Source organism: Onychomys torridus, chromosome 8 (genome assembly GCF_903995425.1).
Source record: "Onychomys torridus chromosome 8, mOncTor1.1, whole genome shotgun sequence".
In the NCBI taxonomy this organism is placed as follows: domain Eukaryota; kingdom Metazoa; phylum Chordata; class Mammalia; order Rodentia; family Cricetidae; genus Onychomys; species Onychomys torridus.
The window spans coordinates 28,277,588-28,305,263 of NC_050450.1; positions in this window are offsets into that span (position 1 = coordinate 28,277,588).

Sequence of the window (27,676 nt, forward strand, 5' to 3'; positions counted from 1 at the left end):
CAGCTTAGACTCTAAGCACTAGGGAACTGGCCATCTCCTGTGAGCAGGTAAGACAACCACTGGAAAGACTGGGACACCAAGTCAGCCACAAAATTTCCGACTACAATATGTCCTGCCTATGGGATGTGCTGAGGTAAGGATTGTGCTGAGATGGTGTGAGTGGCCAACCAATGACTGTTCCCGCCTCAGATTCATGCCATGAGAGTGAACCCACCTGGACACTGCCTGGAGCACCACAACACAGAGGCATGATGGTACAGAAACCTAGGCTAGAACCAAACAAAACTGGAGGAAGAAACAAAGAAGTCAGAGATGTCTAAGATATCCTGTTATACTCAGATTAGTACCTCACCCAAATGACATCAGAGAGCCTTCAACCAATCACTGGTGACAATAAATGCAGAGACCCACAGCCAGACAGTAGGCCAAGCTTAAGGAATCCTGCAGAAGAGAGAGAAGAAGTATTGGAGGAGCCAGAGGGGTCAAGAACAGGACAGAATCAACTAACCTGGGGTCGTAGGAGCTCATAGAGATAGAACTGACAGCCAGAGAGCCTTTATGGGACTGACCTAAGCCCTCTGCTTATATTTCACAGTTACATGGCTTGGTCTTCTTGGGAGACTCCTAACAGTGGGAGCAGGGGCTGTGTTTAACTCTTTTGCTGGCTTTTGAGACCATATTTCTCCAACCAAATCACCTTGCCCAGCCTTAATAAAAAGGAAGGTGCTTAGTCTTACTGCAATTTGATATGGTGTGTTTTGTTGATATCCATGAGAGGCTTGTCTTTTTCAGAATAGATAAGGAAGAGGAAATGGTGGGAGGAGGGTTTGAACAGGGAAAGATGGAGGATAGTTAGGGGAGGGACTGGGAGGAGATGAGGGAGGGGAAACTGTGGTGTGGATGTAAATATATATATATTACATATGTATATAAACAATTTTTAAAATACAATTGTAAAATATAAAATGTGTGTTGTGTACAATATTGGGTGATGTGGCTTTCAGTAGTATTGAAGATCTATCTATACAACACCATGGAATTGAATTCGAGTTAACAATGGTTGTATCATTTTATATTTTTTATTGTTGTACACATTTATATGCTCACATTGATATTGCAATTGTTCACAGAAGGAAAGCCCATCCATGATATCTGTAGAATTTAATTATTTAGCTTTTAGGTCATTATGATTACATACTTTCTTTTAATAGGTGGACCATCATTTTATTAAATATTTCTAAATCTCACTATTAATGTAAAATGAAATTATTAATAATAAAGCAAGTTATAAAATAAAAGCTTAAAATACAGCTTCAGACACTCATGTTTCATAAGGCTTAAGAAGAATTAAAATAATTATTGTGAATGGAATTTAGGATTAAAATATTACTTCTTTATGCTCAATTATTCTTTATTAAACCACTTTACTCATTTCTTAATGCACTTAAGAATGAATTGCATTATCTTCTCAGAGCATTGGTGCTTTTCTGTATATCTAGTCTCATAGTATGTTCTCAATGTGCTTCAGTTAAACAGGCACACAAATAATTCAACTGATGAATCAGCTGTTTGGTCAGTGATAATGTTTGAAAATAACTCAGTGCAAAGGAAAATGTCAGTGTTGTATGATACCTGACAGGATATTACAGATATTTCTCTAAAAACTATTTTCTTTTAAATGAATATTTGGTAATTGCAACATAATTAATTCAATCACATGTAAGATTTACTGCTCGGGTGTTTTATTGCATGGCTGTGACACTAGCACTTAGAAATATGAGGTAAAGGATCACAAATTCAAGGCTACAGGTTGAGACCCTGTCTCAAAATTTCCTATTCAGATAAAAAAAGATTTAATCAATAATGGCAGCAATACTGGACTTGGAGATTGCTTGCTCTCACTCTCTAAAATTATATTATTAAATGATATTATTTGTCATTTTCTAAAATTATACCGTTTGTTCCTGTTCTATTGTATATGCAAATACATCTACTGTGGTGGTTTAAATAGGTATGGCCTCCATGGACTCATATGTTTGAATGTTTGGCTACAGGAACTAGCCTCGCCATTAGGATGTGTGGCCTTCTTGGAGTAGGTGTGGCCTTGTTGGGAGAAATGTGCCACTGTAGAGGTGGGCTTTGAGGTCTCATATATGCTTAACCCATGTCCAGTGACACAGTTGCTTCTGCTGCCTGGGGATCAAAATATAAAACTCCTTCAGAAGCATGTCTGCCTGCATGCCATGTCCTTCCATGATGATAATGGACTAAACCTCTGAAACTGTAAGCCACTCCCAATTAAATATTTTTCTTTATAAGAATTGCTATGGTCATAGTGTCTCTTCACAGAAATAGAAATACTAAAAACAAATACTGTTATATTTTTTCAGTAAGAGCTTTAAAGATGTATTTTTCTAAGCCTTCATGCCTGGATGACCAGTTATAGGCAATAACCTCTGCAAGGGGAGAATCAACCTCCTCCATGGACAAGCCCCCTCATGGTTATCCAATTAATAGAAGTCAGTCATAAACACACACACACACACACACACACACACACACACACACACGAACAGCACTAAATGAACTAATAAGGGAACAGATATAGTTGTAGACATATATAGAGATGTAGATGTGTACATGGACATTACATAAACACAGGTATGTTTGTATTGTGTAATAATAACTAAAGAAGAAGAGGTCGTGAATTTGAGAGGAAGAAAGTAGGATATTGGATGATCTGGTTGAGGAAAGAGCAAGGGTAGAAATGATTTAAATGCAGTATTCTTGTACGAAATTGCCAAAATTTATTATCTATGAAAAGGGATAGTCTCTTCCAAGTGAAAACAAACAATTAAAATTTACATACTTTCAAAGATATGTGTTGTTTTTTGGTCATCAATCTGTAAATTGACTCAAAACAATTGTGCACACCTCCAATGATAAGACGCAATACTGAATACTATGAATTTGCTAAATTCTTTCAAACCTCACACAATCTTAAGTTTGAAGAATATTGTTTTAAAGAAACTTCTGAAATCTTAAATTATCCTCAGAATGATATCTTGATGTCTCAGAAGCTAAAGTATCTATTCAGAAAGGCTTGGATGAAGGTTCTAATACAAGCCTGGCCTCAGATGGTGGACTTCATCTCTTTACAGTTTCTCTGTCTGTAAAATCATGGTAACCAATCATCCCCCTAGGATGGTTCTCTGAACAGTGTGTGCTAGAACTGTGCTGAACACGTGGTAAAGTAGTCATCATCTTTATTCTGATCGTCTGTTCCATCGCATTTAGACCTTTGCCCTCCACTAACTCATCTTGATCCATGCTGCTGCTTCTGATTCTGCTGATGGTAATGCTGATGATTGAAAATATCATGTGTTGTAGCATTCTGGTGTGTTATTATACAAAGTTTTAATATTGGTCATATTAATTACATTACCTTTTCTTTATATATCATTTGCTGCTTAAATAGCACAAAGAAAATAGAACAAAGATCGGTAGCTACTCAACATACTTGAATAAACAGATAGAATTAAAATCACCATAAAGTATTTCTGTCTCTCTGGATCAGATTTTTTATAATATATAAAATATGATAACAGAAACTAGTGGATTTTTTAAATATTATAATAACAAATTCTCTCAAATACCTGTTGTTTTTATTCTTGATCTTTGTAGTCTCTATTTTTTATAGAAGTTTCATATGTGATGACAATATTTTATGTAAAAGTTAGATTATTGGAATAAAAATTTAGAAATATGCATACAATTTGAAAAGTAGCTACTTATTTTGAACACAATAAGTAAACCATATCCCTACAAAAAACCTTGCTTTTGAGAACAGCAAGATAAAGTCTTGGGTGTAACTAGTCACCACATTTTGTAAGTCGAAAACCTTCATCTTCTTTTAACAATATGGCTGATGAGTAGTCCAGGGGCTTCAAATGTGGAGCCAAAGCATGTACTGAAGGATTGTCCTTTCATGCCTTTGATGTACAAAGCAAATCAGCCTGAAATCATCAGAGAATTGCCTTGACAGGGGTTGGACAAATCTCAGTGTGATCAAAGCATTCCAGGCCAATGACATTTGAAAGGAAATTAAAGCCCCCCACCCCCGAGATTTAGCCATCTTCCAAACAGAATAAATGTAAGAACACTAAGATGGATGGGTATGCTAAGTACTCTTTGCATCTCCACAACTGTAATAATAATGCTTCATTTAGGAAATCAGTCTTCATCACAACTATTTGCAAATGATGGGGCTATCCAAGCCAAATAAAGAAATAAATAAATTCTGGGTTTCTTTTGACCCACATAATATGCTCGAAAATGAGAAATTATTCACAGAAAATGTGATTTAATTCATCTGTCTTTATAGATAAGGGATCATTTTGCAATCATAAGGCATGATTTATTAAAAGTTAGACTATTTCATTTTTCCTCATGTTAAAAAAAGTTGATAATTAATATAAATTTCTAACAAGATCTCCTTTAACGAAAATTAAAGTGTAAACGTGCTATAATGATACAAATGATGCTCACTGATTATCTGGGACAAATATTGAAGGACTAAAATACATCATAATCTCTAACATAATCAAAGGTTAAAAGGGCAGATTGTAAATTCAAAGCTTTGTTTGCTTTCATTAGGTACCTCTTCAGGTATTCTGTAATATTTTAAAATACTATTCACTCTGAAAGAAACTAAACATTGAAATATTCTCAGCATCAAATTCTTGTTATTGTATAAATGATAACTGTTACAAGTAACATAATGCAAATGGCCCTGGAATACTTGATTTTATATTTCACAAAGGACTGTGAAGCAGAATAAGCTTATCTACTTTTCAGATGATCATTTCTAAAGGCAAGTACAATAAATATATGAGGCGTTAGTTTTGTTGTACTTAGGTACTTTTTGTCCTCTAGGAGACCAGAATATGCCTATATGCTGGTATTTAAATGTTGAGTATTTGATAAATATTATTCCATATTTTCTATGAAAAGCATTGTGAGTATTCTAAAATAGACAGTACATATTTGAAACCTTAAGAAATTGTATTATGGTAGGAGAAGTCACCCAGAATCTGAGTGGAAAATTATGGAGTAGAAACTTCATATTACTCTGGCTTTGTTATACATTTTCATTTCTCTTTGTTATTTTGTCTTGCTTTGCTTGAAAAAAGGTCTCAATGTATAGTCCTGATTGGAAATCACTGCACAGAAACAGGATGGCCTTGAAATAAGAGAGATTCTTCTGTTTCTGCTTTCTGATTGCTGAGAGTAAGGTATGTGCTACTACAGCCACTTTTCACAATATACTTTCAATGAAACAACAGTAAGCAGTAGACAAATAGTAATCAGTACGAAAATATGTAGAGACCGCCCATGTGACCACCACTGCTGTCTTCAACAGGACAGATTATGAAAACATGTGCACACACACACACACACACACACACACACACACATACACTGCACATACATAGGAATACACACAGTAAGAGACACTGTACTTAATTTTTATTCTAGTATCAAGGGTTATGGATTAAAAATTTGCCTGTGTTATTTGTTGCACATGTTGTGAAGATGAAGGTAACAGCTCTTAACTCTTGTTGTGTTGTGAATTATATGATGCATAAAGGCATAACTGGTACACATGTAGAAGGAACAACAGAAAGAAGGTGGGTGATTATCCACTATACTGTCCTTGAAGTCCATGATGAAAATCATGGCTTTTTTTTTCATTACTAGTTGTTACATACAGATATTATAAGTGTGTGTGTGTGTGTGTGTGTGTGTGCATGTATGATTATATATGTGTGTGTACATACACACACACACATATCCATATGACTGCCTAAAAATGAGCTGAACTAGAGGACTTGTGTTCCAATCTCACCATGCTCATGGTGGTTCACAAACATCTGTAACTCCAGCTCCAATGGATCTGATACCATGTTCAGAAATCCACAAATACTAGGCACGTACATATTGCACATAAGTACATGAGGAAGATAATCATATTCCAAACATGAAATTAAAAATAATCTTTTTTACTATCCAAATCTAAACCCAAAAGTTGTGTTCTTTTCACATGAAACATTTATTTTTTAAGTCTGATAAATGGTCAGTTCCCTGCAAGGACATATAATACACATTTCATTATTGATACTTTTTTAAGAAATTTAAGGTTGATAAAATTTATTGTTTCATTTTCTGCTTTTAATGTGTAGTAACATATTAATTAATTTAGTGCTCGACAAAAAGGAAATCAACCCCTAACATCCAGGCAGTATACTCATAAAAGTATTATGGTTACTTCTTATAGTATTAAACGTAATAATTCCAGAATTTGGTTAAAATGATGAAATCAACTTCGAAGCAAAAGAGTATTATTGCTTTGTTATTTTTCTTTCAAGTGGACATTTAAATAAATCTTTTCAAGGTTATACATGAATCATACCGCAAGGTTGGTAGGAAGAGATGTACATTATAAAGGTTTTAATTTAATATGCTTATCAGTTTCCATCACCAATTTAGAAATTTTTTTATCACAGAGCTGTAAATAACAGTGTCGTGTTGTAGTGAATGCTTCTGTAATCGTTCGTCACAGGAGCTCACAATTTGCGTATGTTAACAAATGAAAATATCATAAATAACAGACAGAAAACACTGTTTCTTGAAGCAAAGTGTGAAGCTGGTGACTTTAATTTAAAAATGCATTAGAGAAAAGATTCTTTCTTCCTTATGATCAGGCAGTTTGCCTTCTCCCAAAGTCATCATTCATAATTTATGAGTTTGATATTATCTAGACAATTAGGATTGTGTAGTAAATAGAAGAAAAAATACATTTGATTGATTATTATAGATCCTAACTTAGCAGTTACAACTGTCAATGAATGCATAGGATTCTAATGACTGAGAAAAAATTAAGTGCTTTTACATTAAATACATACATCATGTTATTCTCTAGTTCAAACATATTGCATATATTTCCAAGAAATAAGGCTAATTTCCTATAAATATCTATTTATTAGCTTGTTTCTTATCCAATTTGAGATAGCAATATAATGTTAATAATTTTAAATTATATTATTTCTTAATATGTTTATTATTTAATAATAAATAATATAAATATATTGTTTTATGCATATTATATTTTTTAACTTTTTATTTATTCTTTGTGGCTCTTATGCATCTAGATCCCATACATCTCCCCATCCCTTCATCTCTTCCTTCTGCCCTTGCAACCTCCCCCACAAAATAAAATTTAAGATATAAGAAACAAGGAAATAAGAAAAAGAAAAAAGGAGGAAAAATCTTGTCATGGAAGCTGCACTGTGACACAGTGAGTCACGCATCACACAGTATAACATTTAATTCATATTTCTCTTCTTACAGGTGTTCATTGCGAAGAGTCATTGTCTGGGTTTGAAGCCTCTGGTTTCTGCTGGCCTGCCAATACTGGGCCCCTACTGGGATGCCTTTTGGATATCCTGTTGTTGCTCTGTGTCATGGAGTCCTTTGGATCTGCAGGACTGCCACCTTCACATGCTCCAATATATCCTAGGTGAGTGTATGTTGGCGATAGGCCAACTCATAGTCCTGGTTCTGGGCCTGGGTAGGAGCAGCTTGGTTAGCTGGCAAGCTTTTCCCCATCCTCACCACCAGGTGAGCCCTCCAGTGTTGCCTGGCTAGTTCACCCTATGCAGAAAGGAGCAAAGGGCAGGGCCAATTCTCCTGCTTTCACACCCTCAGGGCTGGCTCACCCACACCTTCACTATAGAGCCAGCTCTATTGTGTTGACCAGGTGAGGTGCAAGGGCCACTCTCCAGAGTGCTACCTCTGATGTGGGGTAGGAACAGCTCTCCTGTCCTCATGATCTCAGACCCAGCTCTCCCTGCCACAGGTCATGAGGTCATCTCTCCTTCACCTATGCCACCATATGGCAGCTGAGGGGTGGTGCCAGATCTCCCAAGCTCATGTTCTCAGGTTGGCTCACCCATGCCCCCACCAACTGGATCAGCTCTACTGGGCTGCCCAGGTGTGGTGCAGGGCCTGCTCTCCCAAGGGCTGCAGCTGGTGAGGGGCAGAGCAAGTTCTCCTGCTCTCGTCACCTACAGGGCACAGGTGGTGGAGTGTGGAGTGGTGGGGATGGAGTGAGGGATAGCTAGCTTGCCCTTATCACACCTTGGCAGACTGAGGGTGGGGTCAGATCTCCCATGCCCACATTCACACACCTGTGAAAAGGGTTTGTTCTATTGTGCTGCTGAAGTGAGGTATAGCACCCATTCTCCTAAGTGCTACAGCCAGTGAAAGGCAGAACCAGTTATTACGTGGCATTTTATTATTTTTAATAATAAATAATAAATAATATAAGTATATTATTGTTTTTATAAATATATTATAACATTATGGCTTATCCAATTTGAGAAAGTAGCCCTCTTTTCTTGTAGATCTAAATTCTTGGGTGTTTTTTTTGATGTTTTTAATTTACTTTTTATTTGACGTTTGACTGTTGAGTATAGAGTTTTACATTTTATCTCACTCTGCTTCTATGTAAGAAAAATCACACAAATAGTTGAAAATAAATGTCTATATTCCATATCACTTGTAAATAAATGAGCAGTTTATACCACTTAACACATGCAATCTGACTGTAATTTCACTCTTTCGTTGATTCTGTAATTTGTTATGGAAGAAATCACAGAAACTTCTAAGCTACAAAGTAAAAGTCTAAAGCAAACAGAATAAAAATTAGAGAAAACTCTTCTTTAGTAAGTTGAAACCAGGCATAGAGTACAAAACCCAGACCCTTGGAATATGCTGGGGACACTATCAACCACTCCTCTTGATTCCAACATTAAATCTAAACTACACCTCCTGTGCTTAGCACAATGAAATATCCTTATGTAAAACAAATTAGTTTGTTAATATAAACTTGATCATCTATGCTATATTCACTCTTTGTCATAATTCTCATCAATTATAGGCTTATTTTCTTTGTTAAAATATATCTTATTCAACCCCAAGTGTGTAGTACCAAAGAAATGAATGTGTAGTTTTAAAGATTACCAATGGTTCCAAATCTGGAGGCTTCTTGAAAAGTTTGTTTGTTTTAGTCATGAAACTGTCCATAGAATCCTATTTCAAAGCTAATTTTTATCGAGACAGAGTTTTTCTGTGTAGCCCTGGCTATCCTGGAACTCACTCTGTAGACCAGGCTGGCCTCAAACTCACAGAGATCTGCTTGCATCTGCCTCCCTAGTGCTGGTATTAAAGGTGTGTGCTAATTTTTAACTTAGTCAGCTTTTAAATGATATCCACTAGAGGCATAGACTATTGCCCTTAACAGAAATTCATGAGTTCCTGAAGGTATGTGTGCCAGAGAGTCACAAAGTATAGGTTAAATTAGGGATCTTCAACCTTTGGACAATTGAGAAATCTCTGATTGAGTTTTTCTTCCATACATTAGGTGGCAATTGCTCCTTTGAGGTACATTTATAAAATATGAAAAACTCATATTATCACATTTTGTGTTATTTTTTGAGATGAATCTTTTTCTGATATGTGAAATGAAGTTTGTTTTTCATCTGTAGTTAATCAGCTATATTCGGATTCTTCTGTCTGCACCAAGTCATGTCCCAGGTTCTTAGTGGTTCCTATCCTATGCATTGAGTGTGCCTCCTCTTTTATTACCAAATGATCATTAATAAAATCATATTTCTTGTTTTATTACTAGCTGCTGGAGAAAATGAATTCAGTACAATTTATACAAAAATAGAATTTATCAATATGTAGATCGTAAATGACATTTCATAGATATTGTGTTATCATTACCACATTTTGAAATGTCCTCACAGGAAAACCTATTTTGCAAATGAAGGTCATTTGAAATCAGACAAGTAAGATTAGTTTGCCCTAGTGAAATAGGGCTTCAGATTTCTCTAATTTGGATGTGATGCATTTAAGAAAATAGTCATATTTTTCTAACTATCCTAATTCAATATCCTTAATTTTATATTATGTAAATTGCACATGGTTTCAATCATTAGTGGTGGCCATTTCAATCTGAGTAGCCACTTACTGAATCTTCTGCACTTAAAACCATTCTTCAAGTACTAATGTTCCCTCTCACATTCACAGAGAATTATCCTTCTCAACAACTTTTCACTTCCTATCTGCTTCTTGTTTATATATATGTTGGGGAGAGAAATGAAGTCATATAGCTATTATCTCTATTCCATTACAGAGAATACCAATCTCTGGTGAGGTTAAATGGAATTGGGGGGTCACACAAAGAGCTACAGGAAGGCAGTATAATAACATTGTCCTCAAAATGATAGCCTTACCAATTCTATGAAGTCAGTGTAAATTGAACAGAGCATCCTTAACCTGACAGGCGACATTAGGGAAAACACATCGGTCCCTCTATCTGATATACCAAGATACACCCAGACCATCCCTCATCTGGCAAGCACCATGTGCTGCACTCTCCAAAGTGTATCAAGGATGCATCATTTCTAAATCCATTGCATCACCTTGATTCATGTTCTTAACATTTTGACAGGTTCAAACTTATTATTCCCCCTCTTATTCCTATATTTCCAGAATGAATTTTATATAAATTAATATTTTAGAAGATAATTTAGTAAGAGTTAAGAAATTTTCCTGTGATCATACAGTGAACCAAGTCTATAACCTGGACACTAATCATCCATTCTGCCTGCAAGATTCCTGAATGAATGTAAACTCCCTGAGGACAGAGGTTGCCATGTGTCACCACTGTGTACAGCGAAGTGTATTACCCATAATAGATGCATCTAAAATATTGATTCAATTGAGGTTAACACAGAGATGAGCATCTTAATTTAAATCATCAATACCTCGCCCCCAGCTAAATTGAACTACTTAAGAACCCAACAGATGTTAAACTAGCCAGCACGAACTACAGGCCACATGTTAAATTAAGTTGGAATTGCATGCATTCAACATTTTAAAAATATCTTACATTAAGCACAAGCCACATGGCATGATCAGAGCTACAGTTTTAAATATGTGGTCAGGGAAGGGCAGCATCTCAATACACATTCTGTTCATATTATTGCCTCGTGTGTTTAGGTGAAGTTCCCAATCTCCCAGTACACAGAAGTTGTGGCTATCAAGAAGTAAAAGCAGCTTTTACTTTTAACCTTAATTGATGCTCTAAGGCCAAAGAAGCCCTTCAGCAATAAGGGTCCTTAGCTAGATAAACCACTGTGTCACAGAAGGCCCCCAAACTATACTCTTTCTGATCTTTCTTCAGACCAGCCAGCTGCTGCCTGGCAGATCACGAAGACAGTGCTTAAAAGGACTTGCAAGTTTGACAAAAAAAAGTTGGAGAAATTGATTGGTATTTAGAGTTTAGTGGTCTCCTATGGGTATTCTGGGTTTCTGTGACTGATTTTGATGAAGTGCTTTTATTTGTCTCTCTACCCAGAGACTGCAGATGAATTTGCAATAGAGCAGCATGCCTCCTGTTTAGCTTTGTCAGGCACCACTTAGACATGTTATAATTTATTTTCCAGGAAAAATATTTCTCATGAGGGCTTCTGGCTAACACAGTTATAAAGCAGCTGGCTACCATTCAGCCTGTTGTCTGCTGGCAGCTGGGCTTCCTTGGATAAGCTGCAAAGAAACAGAACAAGGGAGAAAGTTGCCGAAGATTGGAAGTAAGGGACCAAATCCATTTTGCAGGCTAGACTCTCCTCTCTCTGGATGCTTCTGGTGGTTTCCAAGTCCACAAATATCCTGCTGGGTCTGTCAGGGAGTGCTGTTGTTTCTTTATGTGTCTGTGGGTGCACATTGGAAACATTCATAAACAGGCATTGACTTGTTACAGTCATTGTCAGGACTCAAAAATGCCCTTGAAAGTTCATCAAATCACACAGGTATTGGTGGGTTTTATTGTTGTTGTTGTCTGCAGATTCTGCCTCGGAATGACCACTGTGCTTGTTTTACAAGAACCTGTTTGAAAAACTTGACACCAAACTCAGGCACTTGCAAGCGAAATGCTCACTTTAGGAGAGGAGAAAGAATTATCTGATATTAACATGTCTCGTTATACCTTCCCTTGAAGGCACACGCTTCCTGATTTAACTACAGAGCAATCCTGCCAAATAATTAGCATATGTGTGTTTCTATCTGACTAATGTACGTCACACTTGTCATCACATCCCAGATATCATCAATGATAACACAACATATCTATATACCACAAAAAATACAAATGTCTGACAAAAAAAGTCATTCATTTTATCACATCAAACCTTATTTGAGATCTAAATAAATTTTATTCCTAACGTGTATATCTGTGTGTCAGTGTGTGTGTGTGTGTGTGTGTGTGTGTGTGTGTGTATGTGGAGAGAGAGAGAGAGAGAGAGAGAGAGAGAGAGAGAGAGAGAGAGAATTTTAAATACTTGTTAAGAAATTCTTAAAAGTTCTTTATCATTTGTCTAATTATCTTGTATCATTCAAGCCAGAGTCACTGATTCACTGATACTGTTTTTCTACAGTAATCTCTATACTATAGCTTTTACTGATATGAAATACTTTATGAAAAGTGAGGCAATATTGGACCCAAGCAAGTGTTACTAGAAGTGTTGAGGATCACTAGACAAAGACTGATGTTTCTATTGCCTTACTTGTGTCTGAAGGTATCAACAGAAAACCCTCAGACAAGAACTAAGCCTCATAGCCTTTGTCTCTATGATCCTCAAATAGTTTAACAGACTAATCCATCAACAGTTATGGGGTGCACTTGTCTGGTCATTGCCTCCTGGATCAACAAGCAAGTTTTGTATATGCACAGGACCTAGGTGGGGCAGGGGAGACATACCTAGGGGATGTTAACATACAGAATGTTAAACTGGGGAGGGGAATACCTTGAGTTAATTAAAAAAAACAGAGCAGTGAACAGTGAGAAGGTTAAACATGCATTTGAACAGCCACATGCCATGTAACAAATGTGGAAGGACCTGGAAAAGACACTGCCACTCCAACCTTAAGGTGAAAACTGTCACCAGAACAAGGCAGAAATCTAAAAGTATATGAAAGCTAGAGTACCGGAAAGTCTCTTGTGAAACAGTCTCTCATTGAAATGTCTGCATAAACACAATCTCATGGTGGTGATATCAATAGACAGAGTAACAGAGAAAGGAGGATGACTGCCAAGAGGGGAGTCCCTAAAGAGTTGCCAAATACAAAGTGGTCACTCCCTGAAACCATATCAGGAACCAACTTTAATCTGGACAACACAACTTTTTAGGAATGGGAATCTTTTTAGAATGCCAGCCAGGGACTACGATGCAGTTAGTGAGGAGAGTGTTGTGATAGAAATGTATTGCACGTGGTTGTGTATGGGTAGCCATTGTAACTTTTACAGGACACTGGAAGCATCTAGGTTCACCCAGGATGACCTTCACTTGTGCCTTGCATCTTACCTTGACTGAGAAGAGTGCAAGCTTTCCTTTTCATGAGTACACTGGAAATATTTTATAATATTATTCTATTTTATATAAATGGAGACAACACACATGACTATCACTAGGATACAACCACTGATCCCAGACTATTGGCTTCCATGGGTCTCGGAAAATATGTATGTTCTTTCATTAACTGTCTCTAGCATTCTGTTATAACAGTCCAGCCTAAAAGAGTGAGTATCATTATCCAGTTATTTAATAGTGGGCTATATATTTCTTCTATGTGCAGCTATGTGAAGGTATTATAACTTTTTTGTGAGCAAAGTCATTAACATCAAGTACAAAAGTGTAATGTTCAATTTTGAATGTCATTTGGCAGGATTAGAGTCATAGAATACACACTTCTGGGTATGTCTATGAGGATGGATCCTGGGAGATTTAACTGAGGAGGAGAACCAGAATTTATCTCAGTCTACACTCATACTACAAGGAACAACATGGCCATCCACCCCCTTACTACCACCGTATTTCCCCTACCACAATGAACTGCACTCTCTAATAATTAGCCAAACTAAACACTTCATTCATTAAGTTGTTTTTGTCAGAATTTTACCATAGTAACAAGAATACTAACTGGTTAAAAAATCAAATTATGTGTCACTGTATCATAAGCTATTTCTAAAATTTTTCAAAGAATACAAGTCACCCTATATATAGGAAATACTAATATTTGAGGTGGAATATTGTGTTACCCATTAATAATACTTTAAAGCATTTAAAAATGTTATTTTTTTTAATTCTTAAGCATATTAAGTTGTCATTATTTTAGTCAGCTATCATGGATTCCTCAGTATACAGGTTATTAATATATTAGACTATCAAAAGTTGGCAAAAAAATTTCAGTGTAAGAACTGAATAAGTAGATCAGAGATAATATAACTATGAAGAACATGCTAAGAGAAAATAAATTAGGGTAGTAACCATTTGTAGGTTAAGAGTCTGTGAAGGGCATATAGGAAATCTACCAAAGAGATTGTAGAGGGGATTTTATTAAGGATGTAAATATTAAGACTGATGTCGTCATTGTCTTCCCTTAGAATCTTGACAGCATGATTACCAAGAATCATACAGAGAAGTGAACAGATAGCTCATCAAACATACCAACCACAGATTCTTGGGTTCACAACAAAAGTCAACATGGTAGCACACACACATATACCAGAACTGGGAAGTCTGGGAAGAAGAAGAAGAAGATTGTAAGTTCAAGGTCAGGTTGATCTATATCATGAGACTCTATCTCAAACAACATGTGAGTGAGGAGGAAGAAAGAAGGAGGGAAGGGTAGAAAAAAGGGAAGAAAGGAAGGAGGGAGGGAGGGAGAGAGACAGGGAGGGAGGGAGGGAGAGAGGGAGGGAGGGAGGGAAGGGAGAGGACTTGAAAGTTCCAAATCAACAAGCACAGATGGTATCAAAATGAAAAGCTACATTTCTAACATAATGGACCATATGACTCTCATGCCTCTGCTGAGGGGCCTAAAAATACTTTTATGCAACTATTGATCATATACATGAAGACTTTATTGGACAACAATGGTGAATATTCACATGAATTCTATGTGCTCCAGAAAGCTACTCACAGAGACCCTGAAGGACTTCCAGTGAGCTGAAACCACACTTTACTCAAAGAACTGGTGCATGGCATATCTACAAAGGACTTCCTGTCCTTCCTCCCTCTTGCACTTCTGGGTACTCCAGGACACAAAAAGGCGGTGTAGTAAGTAGGAGGTGGAAAATATTTTGGAAAGAACACAGAAAGTACCAGTGGACACTCCTTGATCCCTTAATTATCATGGGAAGCTCATCCTAACCCATGTTAGACAATAAGGAATAAGCTGGGCCCAAGAGCATATGGATAACTTTTTAAATTGATGAGATATCAACACTAGAAAACAAGGGTCTGTACTGGACAAAATTGAAATGAGAATATTTGTGAAACCCATGGGAATGCTGTGAAGGCTTGAAGACCAGCCTGAAATTTCTGGTCAGAACAAGTAACAATGAAAAGGCTGAGTTTGGGGGGGAGTCTTTTTAATACAACCCAAAATGTTTAGGCTTGTTAGATTTTATTTTGCACCAACAATATTTATATGGAATCCAGGAAAGTTTTGGCTAGTGTCAAAATTCTTCACAGACTCATGTTTGAAAGAATGTGTCAATAAATAATAAATTAATTTACCTAATTATTTAAGATAGCTTTGCTGGGTTGGCATCAGGTAGGAGAACAGTGGCATATATCTGCTCCTGGCATACAAGAAGCTGACACAGGTGAATGACCAAATTGAGGATAGTCTGGTCTATATAGAGATTTCTCATAATAAGGCTCAGGGAATAGACAATATTACAAATAAAGTGGGTGGAAAGGCTGTAAGAGACAAAGGACCAAGGAGTTTGCTGTGAGACTGTGTTTCCTATTAATTTCAGAAACAGCACCCCAAAAGTGTCATCAATATGATGTCCCAAACATAAGTTGAACAAGGATGCCATCAATTAACATTCCAAAGTGGACAAGGAAAGGCCCATGATAGCAAACCTACACAAAGAACTAGAAGCAACTGAAGAATACTAAGAGCAGGGAAGAGCACACCAACTGGTCTTCCAATATCCAGTGGTCAGCTCTGAAAATACACATGTGAGGAACATGAAACAGAATGAGCAGGTTATACTTAAGAATATCTATACATACATATTCATATATGCATGAAAAAGGCTATGAATGTGAAAGAGACCAAGGATAGTAATTATAAGAGGTTTTGGAGGAATCTAAGGAACAGGGAATATTATGGAATGGGGAAAAGAAAGCCTGTAAGAGGTGGAAGATAGAGAAGGGCTATGAAATACAGTCTTCTGGGCATGACCCAGCCATTGTAATCATGTCCTCAGTACAACTAGTTTGCCTACACTAGAACCAAAAAACATGGGGCTGCCAATAATCAAGCACAAATGGGGAGTGTTTCATGGGACACTATTGATGAATTCTCACAGAGGGGCAGACATTGTCTCAGTTGTATACCCATGAGTGAGTGCACCAGGCTCTAATGAATAATTCCAAACATGGCCATATCCCATCCTGGTTAAACTTAATGTGTCACAAAACAAAACAAAGCAGCATGAACTGAAGAAAGGAATTTTTATTAGGAAGGGAGATTGGCAGGGATGGAAGGGAGCAGAATAGGTTGGGAAATTAGTTTAATTGGCATGCATCATATATGTTTATGAAATTGTCAATGCACAAATTTAGTAAACATTTTAAGTGACCTAGAAGATATTTCTGTCTTAGTTTCATTAAAAAAACAAACAAACAAACAAACAAAAAACAGCCAATGACTTAGATAAAATATTTATGCCTCTTCTCTTTATTCTTCACATCCAACTAATTGATAAGTAAGAAATTATCAATCTCCACCCTATTCTGCATTTATATCAATCATTAATATCTCAACATTTCCCTTATGTCCTTGTAAGCAACCCTAACTGCCAGAAATATGACTCTCTTGAGTCATGAATATGATCTCTAAATCAAAAGTATTTTCCTCTTTGAGTCACTACTCACGTTATCCTTGGAAGAAGGATGTCATTCTATTCCTGCAGCATATTCATCCAGAACATTAAGTGAAACGGACATGGTGATCATTCAGTAACAAGTGTGAGCTGGGATTTCCAAGACAAACGCCTTTACCAGGAGAGTATATGCATTGGTTGAAAGATAATACCCATAGCTGTGATGTGCAAATAAGTTCTCCATTGTTTAATTTCTGCCTTTCCAGCAGCATCTCTCTCCACTGCTTCAATTTATTCCCAGATGAGAATTATTCTACTCTGCTGCCTGCATGAATACTACCTCCTCTTGAAGGTTAAGTTCAGATGCCATTTCCTCTGAAAAACACATTTCTTCAGATTAGGTTGGATGCCTCTCCCAGGAACTGTCCTGAGTGTATGCTCTAACCTTAGTTCAAAGAGGTATATCTAATAAATTCATCAATCTCCTTGCTTTTAAAGTAGAAGTAGTAAGAATATATACATTTTAAAATCGTGGGCATTCAATAATCTGTAATGTATATAAATTGACTGACTACTTTGATCAAATCATGACAGATGTATATATATTATTAATATTATGCATTTCTACTATAAAATTAGATTACATGACTTTTTTGGAAGATCGTGAATACTTGATCTTGCAGATGTTTTTATCTTTCTCCTCACTTCAGTTTTACTGTCGAACATTGGAAATTAATCATTAGAAAATAAAAAAGAACATTTCCAAGGAAATCCTTAGGTCTTTTTCATAATTTTCACATGAACAATCTGTGGTTTGATTACCATATATTACACTAAAAATGTATCTGGTGGGTCATCATAGTAAAATACATAAATGCTGATTTAATAAACAAAATAAATTTTGAACTAGACCATGAGGTGAGTCAGTGGGTAAACATACTTGATATCAAGCCCAATGACTCAAGTAAAATCCCGAGGAACCAGAAAGTAGCAGGAGAAAATTAACTCCTCCTGAAAAGTGTGCTCTAACTTAAACTTTTACACAAACACACATAGATAAATAAGTAAATTAATCAAATGTAATTTAAAATATTAAAACAAATGTCCACAGGTTTCATGACAATTCCCCCAATGTATATGAGGTCCTTCCTCTGAATCTGTGACCTTCTGCTGTAAATTTCATGATAGGCTATCAGTGACACATTGTGCCTTCCAAGAGTAATGAGCAAAGTCCATATACTTAGTGAAAACATCTGCTGATGTTATTAATAAGAAGTTAGCTAACTCAAGGCTGCCCAAGGCACATGAAGGGCCACAGGAAAATAGTCAATAGCCCATCTGTGACCATCTCTCTAGTCTCTTGCTACAAGATCTCCAACTGATGTTTCAAAGACCTTCATTTATTGATAGCCCCCCAACATTTGGATCTCCCTGCTGACTCCCAATCCCAGTTGAGAGACGTCATTATTTCTGAAGGTTTTCCACACTTCTGCCCCAGACAATCTGTAACTGTAGAAAAATTAATGTAAAACAAATAAGGCTTCAGCATGGTAGATTCTTTCCCCAGCAAGAGACAACTAGAATGCACATTCCCTAGATGATATCCGAACTCAGTCCAATCAGGGATTCTCATTAGGGCATGTCACACTAAACTACTATGATCCAGTTCCTGAAAAACAATCTGCATGTATTGCCCATCCAGAATTTCTTAGCCACAGATCCTTCTCAATGTTTTATAAGTTCTCAGAAATTATCCTTCAGTACTTCTTTGTCAAGTGAAGAAAAAGTTGAAAAAAAAGATATTGAACTAATTACTCAAGGCATACCTGTACTTCAACCTGAGCCCCCTTTTCCAAATTTCTCCCTCATTGTTTTGCAAATGAGCATATGTCTCTCTAAACCTTTACTCACTATTTGCTGAGACAACATGTATCATATCATATCTAGTTTCTCTGCTTTAATCTCTTGCCTCTCAAACACATCAAACACATATTCATTCTTTCATTTCTGTATAAGTGCATAGAAAATCCTGTCTTTCATCAGAGATAGCGTTATAGTTACTTCTTACTCCCCTCCTCATTACAACCCCTTAGAAGAAGACCTATTTCTTTTAACCATTCTTTGACTCAAGTAACCTGTGCACATAGCTAGCTGTCAAATGGTCCAATATCTTTAAAAACTCCATAGGCTTCAGGCTGATGTTCACTTTTTCTTTAAAAGGATTTTGCTCTTACACTGATAGGTTTCATTTAATTCTTTGCTTTAGCTGTGAAGCAAAACCAGAAAGATGTTTCCAGTTTACTGATGTAGTAAGAACCAGTAAGACCCATGCACGTTGCATAGTCGCTGTTGCTAAATAAAACACTTAAATTCAGGAGTTGTTTGATTAAAAGAAGATGAAAATATTTGATGGGAATTAACAGTTCCAATTCTACAACACATATTAAGTATATTCAATTTTATAGTGAATCACTATGTTTCCCCTGTTTAATTTGCTCATTCCTATTTAATGAGCAATAATCTTCATTTTTCAAATGAGGACAGTGGAGGTCTATAAAAACACCCCCCAAAAAGAGCCAGCACTAGAATTTGAGTGTGGGTCTTCTACAACAAATCTTACTTTTTTTTTTCATTCCCAACTCTAATTGGGAACGAAATCATGAAAAATAACTGGAATTCCCACAACTTCCTAACTGTTGTCTTTATTTTTTATTTAATCTTCTCTCATATAATACATCCCAAGCACATTTCCCCTTCTTCCACTCCTCCCAATCGCCACCCCCCATCTCTCATCTTCCACAAAACAGAGAAAGAGGGTCTTCTAAAAGTGATCTTTTCATGCCTTTGTCTATTTGATATATTTGCTGATCCTCCTTTGCCTTTGGTATAGAGGGTTTTACATACTCTTGCCCCCAATTTGCCTTTGTCTCCTGTCATCCCACCTTTTTCTCCAGACAGTGCTGTGCTTCCATGTTGACAGACCTTGTTTTTCCCTCCTAAATGCTCTCTTTCCTTACATTGGCATAGCTTATACCTCAGTTCTCTTTGAATGTCATCATAGAAGTCTCTTCTTACCATTCTATCTATAGTATCATTCAGGTTCCTCTATGCATCACTTTCTGGCATTTGTGATAAAATTCCTTGCTATGCCACCTGTTGCATGAGAGAAGCAAGTGTCAAGAAGACACAATATCGTCTATGTTTTCTTTTCATTGTTATCTTGTCTGATCTCCTTTTTTATTTTAATTTGGAGTCTCACTATACATTCTTGGCTCACCTGTAACACTCTATGTAGACTAAGAAGGACTCAAAGTCATAGAGATCCACTTGCTTCTGCTTCAAGATTTGTGGAATTAAACAACCATACATATACCACATTGAACAGATGCTTTCCTTACAAAAACAAAAATCTCAGTACATCTAAAAGAGTAGTGTGCATATAAAAATATGAGGAGTCCTGCATATTATATGTGTGCATCTTCCTTCATACAGAAGTTTAAGAAATAAATTATTAGCATTACTAATATATAGCTACTCTTTCATTTTGGTATTTGATCAAAAAGAGTTAACTTACTCATTTCATTATTTTCTTTGTGTGTTCTCTGTTCATCCTGTATAGGTTGTGTCTCTTCTGTTCATATCACACCTTATGGATAGCAGAGTTGAAGATCTTATCATCTTTTTATTCTCAAAATCTCATGATCCTTGATCACAGAAAAGTAGAAACAGGTTTATAGAGTCCACATACCCAACTACTGTAAGAGAAAAGATGATCATAGTGTGGAAGTGGATGGGGACAGCCCAAATATTTTGGTCACAACTTGGTTTTATGAGGAGGCAGTGATCCAGAGAATATTTCCTCTTAGGAATGATGCAGAGAATATATAATATACATGTCCAAGGCCTGGGAGGAGAAGAATAACCCTGTGCAGGGAAGTGGAACTTTATGCTGGAGTTTAGAAGAAACAGAGTTCAGTTGGAGACTAATGACTTGTGAATTTGGGACAGGAAGCTATGGAAAAGGTCTAAACTATATAATTACAGGATATTCTGTGTAGCTACAAATATGACGGAACACACATGACATTATACAGTAAAGTATTTTGTTGTCAATGAGAATAATTTCTAACACTGATTAGGTTTTTCTTTTATCTTTGTTAAGATAATTTTATACAGTTATATTATGAATTTTAGTCATGTTCACCCCTTTCTTATATTCCATCCTTTCTCATAAACACCATTCTTCTCAAGGAGCTCCTCTCATACTTCCAAGTGTTCTTTTCATGTGTGACCCACATGTTTAATTAGAGCTACCCGCCGAGTTTGGGTGGAATCAAGTTCAACAAAGGCAACTTATCTCTTTCCACACCATTAATACATGACTCTCCTGCCCACACAAGCATTAGTTGTTAGGTGGGGTGGTTTATGGTCCTTAACAGACTCCCCTGGGAAGTCTGGGGCCTTGATTATATTGGCTTTATATACTTTTTATTTGGGGTACACACACACACACACACACACACACACACACACACACACACACACACACACACACACACACACACACACACATACACCAATCACTGCAATGAAACATGGACATTTAATCACTCTAGATCATTTCTTGTCTTGGTGTGTTTTAATCTTAAACATACTAAGATTCTGTTTGCCTTAGTCAATTTTCTCTCTCTATTAAGCCTGTGAATCGTTTTACAAGACCATGAAAGAATAAACTTTGTAAGATGCTTAAGTAAATGGGGGAACAAAATTAGTTAAGTAGTAGCACTAAATGCTAGTAAACTTACTGCAGTTAGACTTTGCTATGTGATAAACAATGAAAAATTTAGAAACTAAAACCAAAATTACTCATTTCCCTCAATGTCATTAATTTGATTGAGACTTCCATAGATTTAACATGGGCTAACAACCTTACCTGAACTCAACTAGGATTCAGTGCGCCTGACTGACCTGTGAAGCCTCTGTTATCATTGAGGCCTTAGATATTCTCTCCTTGACTACTCTTAAATCATTGGCTAGTCTTGCTTCATTACATGGCAGTTTCAGGGCCACCTTCCAGCAAGATCTCTTCATGCTTAATTCTGGGTGTCAAATAATATCACAACAGTGAGGAAAAAAAATCACAAGGCTGGGCTGGATCCAATAAATGGGGATGAGAACTCTATCTAGCTATCTTTTTTTTTTTAATTCTTGGGAATTAATTTTTTTAATTCCTTATTCTTGGGAATTACACATATGTATTCAATGAAACACGATCATTTCTGACCCATATTTCTCTCCTACAACTCCCCTCCCATCTATCCAACCAGCTCACCCTCCCAATTTCATTTTATATTTGTATTATTTCTTTTATTTTTTGAGATTATAATATAATTACCCATTTGGTCCTTCCCTTTCTTCCCTCCAAACCCTCCCATATACTATTCATTGCTTTCTTTTAAATTCATGGCATTTTTCCTCATTAATTATAGTTACATACATATGTGTATGTATATACATATTTATAAATATATAAATACAATCTATAACTCATTAAGTACAATTAGTACCAGTCATGTACATGAGTATAGACCACCCATTAGAGCATTAAAAAATGAGTAGTGACCACGTGGTCAAATAAGAATGATTCTCCACCCGACAACAGCTATCAATTGTCAATAGTTCCTTAGCCAAGAGTGACACCTGGCAATCATCTCCTCCATCTATGAAGGAATATTGGTTGGCTTGATCTGTAATATGCTGATAACCACAGTTGATATTAGCTCATGAGAACAATAGCCATGGCATGTCCAGAAGACAGGAGCTCACAATCCTCCTCCCATTAAGAAAGAAGAGAGTAGATTACTGGTGGTTAATGACTTCACTTCTTCAATAAAGGACAGCAAGTCCCAAAGAGACATCTGCATGGGGATAAGCTCAATTTTATAATGCAGAACTTAGGCACCTTTGGTGTCAAAGCTCACTGCTTTCCTATCTCAAGATAGCATTAAAACTTTCATACTTGAAAACTTGCAGTAGCATCCTATGGCATAATATAGCTGTCCTCTTTGATTTATACATCAGAACATAGTGCACAATTGCATGTATGTACAGACTTATGCATATTGAAACAACTCAAGGGAATCTTCTGAATTGAGGAAAAACATTTACATTGGAACAAATTACATTTTACTGAAAACCTAATTGTTACACTGAGAGCTGTACACTGTTGTAATTGCATACTCCTAATTACACACGCTGCATTATTTAAAAAAGAATGGCATTGTTTATTTGTAATATTCTCTGCTTATTTACACTTGCATATTTGAGCAAGGAACAAGGAGTTATTTCTACCATGTGGGAGGGATTGTTATCTGTTCACAAACACGAAATTAATTCAGGAGAGGGAAACTGGCTCTCAGACAGGAAGAGGGAAATTTCTCCTGAGGCAAGACATTCTACAATGGCTTCTAAATTCTGTATAATTAACAAAGCACTTACCATCTGCAATGATTGACCTGTCATAGCTGTTCCTCTGAGATAATTTTGGTGACATTAAAAAAAATGAATATCCAAAAGCCACATTTGACTTAAATGAATTAGCCCATTCTTGTAAATAGAAGTAATACTCAAGACAGAATGTTCTATGAAACACTGCTTAACATGGGTCACCTTCACTATATTAAGTCCCCTCTGGCACTTGTGTGAGTCTCTCAGTGCCTGCTGTAATGGTAACCCTGTTCATTCTGTCTCCTGATTTTGATTTTCTAAATGCCACTTGAACCTCAGAGCTGGTGGCCCAGTCAACCCTCTTACTTAAGCATATAGTTAGAAGAATAATTCTTGCTGAATTATAATCATATTCCCTGATTGATGTGTCGGGGAGGGAAGGGGAAAGTAAGAGAAGGGTTCAGAAATTCATTTTAAAAATTCAAATGAAAAAGTTTCATTCTCTCTCTCCCATCTCTCATTCTTTGCTGACAATGAATATGCATAAGGTGCAAATGAGTGTATCACAAAGAAGGCGTTTTCCTTTTTTTTTTTTTTTTAACTTTTCTACCACAGAATCAGAGCAGTGTCTCATGAATACTTTGAATCCCCTGAGTATATGCTTTGTATCTTAAAAATTAATAGCCCAGTGGTCATTGATGTGGCTTTCAGAAAGAAAAACAACAAAACATAGATGATGCCTGATTAGACACTGTTTTCTTTGGCCAGGGCTGGTCTTTTTAAACCTGTGTAGTTCTTCTTTGGAATGATGCAAAGGCAGCTTCTCTTCCTTTCTTCTTTGTTTTGTTGATAATAAGGTGCTGGAATGAGTGTATTTGACTTTTACGAAAGTAGACCATGGATATAGCACTGCTTCGATTTCAATGACTTGTGGGGAAGAGTCACTTACTGCATGGTTCACTAAAATTGTTCCTTTACTTTAATAGATGAAAGAAAGAAGAGTCTAATATTTCATTCTATTTCAGAAGTGATTTCCCCAACAGACCAGTAATAAACTATCCCTACAAGTCCCATCTCTGCTTCTAGCAGAGAAGCTTCTAAGTACGTAAGTTTATGACTGATCTTTTCTGTTTGATGGGTTTGAAGTTCATTACTCAAGTAATAAGAACTAAAACAAATAAGAGTTGGGCTCACATATGTCTAAAGAGTCTTGCAGTGACTTTGTATGTGCATTCCAAGAATTAAAGTAGAGTGTCAACATACCTTTTGATAAATGAAAAAGGATCTTTTACAATCAGGTAGCCTCAGGGTTATAAATCTCTACCATTAACAGATCTTTCTTACTTTTCATTGGCTTGGGTTTCATTTTTCTGAAACCATGAAGCTGAGAGTCATTTTTATTTCTTATAGATTTGAAAAAGAATGAATCAAAGATCGTATACATACCAAAGGTTAAAAACCCATCTAGCAAGATATTCATGCTTGCTTTCTGCACAAAAAAAAAAAAAAAAATTGCAGGATATGATAAATTTTCCTATAGGGTAGTATCATTAACCAAAGAGTTATTGTCCAATTAAGCAAAATAATAATCTATACTATAACTCCATATTTTTGAGGCTGTTTGAACACTGCTATTTTAACACATCTTTAGCCAACAATAAGTTGGTATGTTCCAGCCAGGGTTCTTTCACTAAAGGATTCATGCTGTGGAATAATCTTCTTGGACACTGTAAAGATTTGTCACTCAAATTGGTTTAATAAAATGCTGATTGGCCAGTATTCAGGCAGGAAGTATAAGCAGGGCAATCAAACTAAGGATGATAGGAAGAAGTAGAGCAGAGTCAGGATTTGCCAGCCAGATGCAGAGGGAACAGGAGATGAACATACAATGCTAATAAAGATACTGCTATGTGGCATGGCATACATAAAAATATGGGTTAACTTAAAATATAAGAGATACTTAGTAATAAGGCTGAACTATTGGCTGAGCATTTATAATTCACATTCAGCCTTTGAGTCAGTCATTTGTGACCTGGTGTTTGGGACATGGAAATATCCATTTAAAGATTTGATTTAGCAAAAGGTTTAAAGACACATTGTAATAAACATACATAGACATCAGCACTATTATTTTGTGCTTCTTTGTGTTTATCAGAATTATTGGATTGCTATGTTTTACAGTTCTCCTGAAAAAGGAAGTACCTACCTACTTTATCCATTTTTTTAAATAATTTTTTTGAAAAACTGAGCAAGAAAATCAGCTCCATAGCTCTTTTTGTTTTTCTGTTTAACACACAAGAGCTGCACCTACTTTCTTCTTTGTGTATTTCATTTCAAAGAGTGTGAGCAAAGTCTCTATTTCTTGGGTTTTGGGTAAAATTTTAATTTTCTCACCACCAGTCTTATTTCATTTATTGCTTTGTATTAATTCTTTGAAATCTCACATCATGCACCTCAATCCTACTCATCTCCCAGTCCTCACCCTTGTAGTGCCCTGCCAAAGGAAAACTAAAAAGAATAAAGATAAGGTAGAAATAAATAATAATAGAATGAACAAAAGGAAAAACATACCACTCTCCATCTTCCCCACCTCTCCACCACTGTTTCATTCATCTTGGTGGTACCGGACACCCTGTGTATCATACAGTATACACTTTGGTTAAACAGCTTTCCTTGCAAATGTTCTTAAGGGACATGAGCATGTCTTTTTAATCTTCAGGAAGTTCCTAGACATTCCAAATTTTCTATTGTATTTCTGTGCTTATCCATTTGCTCCCAAGGCTCAAAGTCTTTGCAAAAACAAAACAAAATAAACAAAGAAACAGAAACAACAAAACAACCAATATCTCATTAATTTCAGGTAATAAGAGAAAGGGTTCTTTTAATCATTTTCATTTAATAAAAATAAAACTATGCCATAGATTTAGTGAAAAACAATGACTACCATAATTCAAAACCACCTTTGTCTCCATTACCCTCATAGTTAATTGAGGAAATTATTCTGTCTACAAATTAATAGCATAATCTATACTCATTAGAAAGCTTAGGGCACAAAAGAAAAGTAACAGAATTTAAAAATTGGAGTTTGGGTTTCACTTCAGTTTTTTTTTGTGTGTGTGATGACAAATTAGCTTCTGCTTACTACATAAATTTTCTCAACAATTGGAGGTAAATAAAATAAATAAATGTCGCCTGGCTTACTATGCTGAGATATTAATATTTTTCTTTAACATCTTTCATTCATGTATTTCCCCAATCTATTAATATGTGACTTCTTTACTTGAATGGGCACCATATGGATCCTACAGAATATTGAAGAGTTTCAGTGGAACTAGGGAAAGGGAATGTGAAAGTTTTAAGTTCTAAATTAAAACATAAGAAAATGAAGGCATATATGTTACTTCCTGAGTTCTCCTTGTGACATCCCATTTAAGATAAGGAGCCCAGACTTGAAACCACCCTCAACCTTCATGCACACTTACACAGGTGTCAAGGGCTAGCAGAGAAAAGGGAAAAATGGGAGGCTTGCCTGGTCCCCACTCAAAGCTCTCGGACTGCTCCTGGGAAGTTTGTATCCACAGTCCAGACCCTGTGCCATCCTTTGCATCCTGAAAGCTGCTTCCAAGCCCCCATTTCTACAAGGATAGCGATGTCTCTGAAAGGCGAGGGCTGTATCAGAATGAAAATGAAGACCTTTGGTGGGAGTTGTATGAAAATGGATATATAAATCCAAATGAAAGGTCCTGGGAGAGGATGTAACATGCAATTTGCTTCCGAAAGTTATCCTAGGACATTATAAAAGAGCTCCTTAAAATATCTATGGACAAGCCAAAAGGGAGGACAATAGCAAATAAAAACAAGGCTGTCATGACCTCACTGCCTATTAGGGTAGAACCCACCGACTTATCTTACATGATACTGCCAATTCTCCTGTTAATATTATTAATTAAAATTGTGTGCTAACAGCTGTGATTAAAAATATATAAAATTACACATTGTCCCTGCTCATTAATTCTACTTCCTAGTGGTTAGCTCTCTGCCCATCTTTCATGCTCACAGCTTGCCAGGTGAACAAGGACAGAGTTAAAAATGTTTCATAAGGTGGATCATTATCATTACTTCCAATTAATACTTTAAGGGCATATGGGGTGAACGGTGCCATGCCGAGTCCCTTAAGAAGCATGGTAGAAATTAATTATA